This window comes from Physeter macrocephalus, chromosome 4, assembly GCF_002837175.3.
Source record: "Physeter macrocephalus isolate SW-GA chromosome 4, ASM283717v5, whole genome shotgun sequence".
Lineage (NCBI taxonomy): Eukaryota > Metazoa > Chordata > Mammalia > Artiodactyla > Physeteridae > Physeter > Physeter macrocephalus.
The window spans coordinates 71241159-71246738 of NC_041217.1; positions in this window are offsets into that span (position 1 = coordinate 71241159).

Below are 5580 nucleotides of genomic sequence, written 5' to 3' on the forward strand. Positions count from 1 at the left end.
GTTGGGCATAGGGTGTCCAGCACTGTAGCTTGCTGGTCGTTGAGTGAAGCTGGGTCTTGGTGTTGAGATGGAGATCTCTGTGAGATTTTCGCCGTTTGATATTACATGGAGCTGGGAGGTCTCTTGTGGACCAGTGTCCTGAAGTTGGTTCTCCCACCTCAGAGACACAGCCCTGAAGCCTGGCTGGAGCACCAAGAGCCTTTAATTCACACGGCTCAGAATAAAAGGGAGAAAAAAATAGAATGGAAAGAAAAGAAGGAAGGAAGGAAAGAAGGAAGGAAGGGAGGGAGGGAGGGAGGAAGGAAGGAAGGAAGGAAGGAAGGGAGAAAGAAAGGAATGATTCGCTGTCTATTCAGGTATTCCACAGATGCAGGGCACTTCAAGTTGATTGTAGAGCTTTTATCTGCTGCTTCTGCGGCTGCTGGGAGAGACCTCCCCCTCTCCTCTCTATTCGCACAGCTCCTGGGGCTCAGCTTTGGACTTGGCCCCGCCTCTGCGCGTAGGTCCCCTGCTCTTCGCTCAGACAGGACGGGGTTAAAGGAACAGCTGCTTCGGGGGCTCTGTCTCACTCAGGCCGCGGGGAGGGAGGGGTACGGATGCGGGGTGACCCTGCAGCGGCAGAGGTCTGCGTGACGTTGCACCAGCCTGAGGCGCGCCATGCATTCTCCTGGGGAAGTTGTCCCTGGATCACGGGACCCTGGCAGTGGCGGGCTGCCCAGGCTCCCGGGAGGGGAGGTGTGGAGAGTGACCTGTGCTCGCCCACAGGCTTCTTGGTGGCGGCAGCAGCAGCCCTAGCATCTCATGCCCGTCTCTGGGGTCTGCGCTGATAGCCTCGGCTCGCACCCGTTTCCGGAGCTCCTTTACGCGGCTCACTTAATCCCCTCTCCTCGCGCACCAGGAAACAACGAGGCAAGAAAAAGTCTCTTGTCTCTTCGGCAGCTCCGCGCCCGTCTCTCGACTGGGGTTTTTAACTTAAAATATTTTACTTTAATTTCCTTGGGAATTTAATTTTTGAGCTGTCATTCTTCCCTGGGGATTTCCTAATGGAATGGAGTTTTGTTCTCAACGTCACAGTATCTTTGTGTTGGCGTGTTATGATTGGAGAAGTAAATGATGTCATCAGACCTCAATGCAGAACCTCTAATAGACGGTTAGGAAATACGGATGAACTAACTAGGGGCCGATAATAGAACAGAGAGGAAACTCTCAGCTTCAAGTACACTGTGAGCTGGAGTGGACTCTAGTTAGTTCACTGTTCTGACCCATTTCAGAGCTCTCTACAAAACCTGAGCTGCTCAGCTGGGCTCCCAGAAGACTGCACAGAGGAGGAATATTTGGTTTGGGGATGCAGCTTCACATAAATGGGATCAGTAGACATTCTTTCTGCTGTCCACACCAGTGATCGACCACAGGCTTAATGGATAAGCACAGTCAGCTGCACAAAAATCTAGGGAACATTAGAATTTTCCCTAAACACCACTTATTCTCTCCCAGTTAGTGGATAATGGCTGTTTGTTCACATCTTCACTGGTGAATCTATTCTATCCAAGTTATAGACATGGGGATTTGTTCCCTTTCTCCTTCCTCTTTACTCAGGACCAGTATAAGCCTGCAGTCTAGGTAAGTGTGTCTTCTCTGAAGACTGGAACTTTTCCTCAGGTGGGTTGTCTCAAGTTCCAGCCTGGAGAGGCGTAGTTAGCCAGCCCATTTGGTTCTCATGCCTCAGCTTTATTAATAATTGCATTAGGATTCTCCACATCAACAGAACTAAGAGATGACCTATCTATCTCTTTCTCTATCTATAAGAAAGATTGATTTATTATAAGGAATTGGCTCATGTGATTATGGAGGCTGACAAGTCCCCAGATTTGCATTTGGAAAACTGGGGACCAGAAGAGCTGATGGTGTAATTCCAGTCCAAATGCCAGCAGGTTAGAGACCTAGGAAGAGCCAAGATTTCCATTTGAGTCCAAGAAAGGAAGAAAACCGATGTCCTTGCTTGAAGCTAGTCAAGCAGGAGAAATTGTCTCTCACTTGGAAGAGAGACAGCCTTTTTTTTTTTATCAGGCCTTCAACTGATTGGATGAGGCCCACCTACATTAAGGAAGGCAATCTGCTTTACTCAGTCTATCAATTCAAATGTTAATCTCATCCAAAAACACCCCCACAGATATGCCCAGACTAATGTTTGTACAAATGTTTGGGCACCCTATGGCCCAATCAAGTTGACGTATAAAATTTATCATCACAATCATAAAGGTGGTCAACTGGCTCCAATATATCTTTTGGTTTGTTTCTCAGTTGGTTCAGAACTCTGACAGGGAAGAGTGGTGTTATTTGGGGGGTGTCCTCAAAGAGGAGAGGTACCTGTCTGGCCTCCCTCACTTTGGTAGTTAAAAGAATGTCAAACATTTCAAGAGCACACCTGTTTTCTCTTTCTGTTTTGTCCTTTTTTCCTCCTCAAGGTCCGTCTTTCTCTTTGACATCTGGCTGGGCTGCACAAAATCTTCAGATTTAACTCTTTCTACGTCAACTAGCCAAACTTGTTGTCTTTCCCCTCTTCCAATCTCCTCTTATCAATACAGCCCACTCGGGGCTTCCCTGGTGGCGCAGTGGTTGCGCGTCCGCCTGCCGATGCAGGGGACACGGGTTCGTGCCCCGGTCCGGGAGGATCCCACATGCCACGGAGCGGCTGGGCCCGTGAGCCATGGCCGCTGAGACTGCGCGTCCAGAGCCTGTGCTCCGCGACGGGAGAGGCCACAGCAGAGGGAGGCCCGCATACCACACACACACAAAAAAAATACAGCCCACTCATCAGAGACCTAACTCATAAGAAAAGCTACTATTTATTGAAGAATTAATAAATATAAGGCAGCATGCTAGGCATTATGCTAGATATGGAAGCAACCTAGATGTCCATCAAAAGATGAATGGATAAAGAAGACGTGGTATATATATACAATGGAATACTAGTCAGACATAAAAAAGAATGAAATAATGCCATTTTGCAGCAACATGGATGGACCTAGAGATTATCATACTAAGTGAAGAAAGTCAGACAAAGACAAATATCGTGTGATATCACCTATATATGGACTCTAAAAAAGTGATACAAATGAACTTATTTACAAAATAGAAACAGATGCACAGACATAGAAAAGAAACTTATGGTTACCAAAGGGGAAAGGGGGAGAGGGATAAATTAGGAGTTTGGGATTCACATATACATGTAACTGTATATAACATAGATAACCAACAAGGACTTATTGTATATCACAGGAAGCTATACTCAATACTTTGTAATAAACTATAAGGGAAAACAATCTGAAAAAGAATATATATATGTATAAATGAATATATATATTATATAATGTACATATAACTGAATCACTTTGCTGTACACCTGAAACTAACACAACTTTGTAAATCAACTATACTTCAATTTAAAATTTTTTTAAATAAATAGATAAATAAATTTTAGCCATAACAAGAAAAGAGCACACATTAGTAAGTTGGAGCTAGCATCCAAGTCCATGCTCTTAGCCTCTTCACCCAATGTCCTTGCAGGGTTTCATGGGTCACTAGTCCTGTTTGGAGAGAGACATTTGTGAAGAAGCAGAGAGCAGATGAGAGCTGAAGTCAGAGGTCTGGCTCCTGTATGGCCCTACTGCCCACTATCCAGCCTCTCCAAGCTCTGCTTACCTCACCTGTAAAACAGGAAAATAATATCAGTTGCTTGCCTGGAGTACTTATTGAAAGAGATAATGTTTGTATAAACCCTGTGCAGGTGTTCTCAGAGCAGGTGGTGAGGTACTTGCATTCATTGCAAAGTTTGCATTGCTGTCTGACTTTATTGGTCCCTACTCCATCATTACAGTGAAGCAGCTGCTAAACTGCCAAAAAGATACTCCAGAAGAAAATAGTGGAAAATAACTTGTTAAACTTTTTAATGTGAAAGGAATGGGATAATTAGGTGGGAGGTGTGAGAATACATATATTTAGCATTTCAGGGAATGACCTATGTAATTTGGGTTTTATCTGGTCATTTAGCAGAGAAATAAAAGCAAAGGGGTGATTTTGCTAGACATACTCTCCCAGGTCTCTTATTGACAAAAGATCATGTTGTTTGCTCACAAGAGGGCTTTGAATAAATTCTAATTCCTTGGGCCCGAGCCCAGCATATCCTGTAGCTCTAGGTTTTCTGGTACCAAGCTGCTGAAGAGATCAAGGGCTGGCAGGGGGGATGAAAGAGAGAAAATGAGAGTGCTTAGGCTGATGGGTACTTCAGGGCTGTTTCTCCATGCTCCAGCCCTCAGCCTCCCTTCCTGCCTGACCATCACCATTCTCATCCAGATCTCTCCTGTGCTTATTCCACACCTCTGAACTCACATGTCCACCTGCGTCTCCAAGTGGAGAACCACAGTGCAAACCTGATAGATGGTCCAGAGCTGGCCATGTGGCCATGTCAGTGAGAAGGGGTGGAAATTAGAAGAAGAGATGAAAGAGTAAGGTTGAGAGGAAAGTGTCCCTCACTTACCCTCCTTCCATTGGTCCAGGCTGCTCTCTCTTAGTCAAGGACACTACACGGCCTTGGAAAAAATAGAATACGTTCTGTGGGGGAGGGGAAAGATGTTCTGTGACCATAACTAGGGAGTAATAGGGGTACAGGGAGGGTCAGGGAATGGCTCAGAGGGACCCAGCAGGACCAGGGATTCTAGGGCTGTGACTCAGGCTTTGAGGGATGGGAGAGACCAAGGGGAGGTCAGTCATCTAATTATCAAATCTTATTATTAGAGGAGAACTTGAAGGTCATCCACCATTAATGCTTTTCTCATGCTTGGGTCCCTCTGCATTACCCTTCCTGAGCCATCATCCAGCCTATGCTGGAATACCTCCAGGGAACTCAGCACCTCATATGGTCTGAAATTACAGAAGGTTGGAGCTGGAAAAAAGCCTTGAGACCAGCAGGTCCAGTGAATGTTGGGGTGGGAAATCCTCATGCTGCCTGATAGCCTTGCACTCTGGAAGTCACCGCACTGTAACTCTTAACTTTAAGGAGATTCTGCTCCCTGGACTTATTAACCAAATTGCCTCCTCCTGGTGTCACCTTCAAATAGCTGGGCCAGCGGAGTATGCCAGTGTGGGAGAACCCCAGCTCTCCTCACTGCCATTCATTCATTCATTCATTCATTCACCAAATTTTACTTTGTGCCTGCCACTGAGTCAGGCACCACACTAGGCACTTGGAATACATCAATGAATACAACAGATCAAGACTCTGCCTTCGAGGAGCTGACAATCTAGCAGAGGAAAAGATACTAAACAATACACATGAAAAATAAGTAACGTGTGTCGTAATTTAGAGGGTGGTATGTGCCATGGAGAAGGAAGAAGAAGTAGGGCAAAATAAGGAGGATCAAGAGTGGCCAGGGCTTCCCTGGTGGCGCAGTGGTTGAGAGTCCGCCTGCCGATGCAGGGGACACGGGTTCGTGCCCCGCTCCGGGAAGATCCAACATGCCACGGAGCGGCTGGGCCCGTGAGCTATGGCCGTTGAGCCTGCGCGTCCGGAGCCTGTGCTCC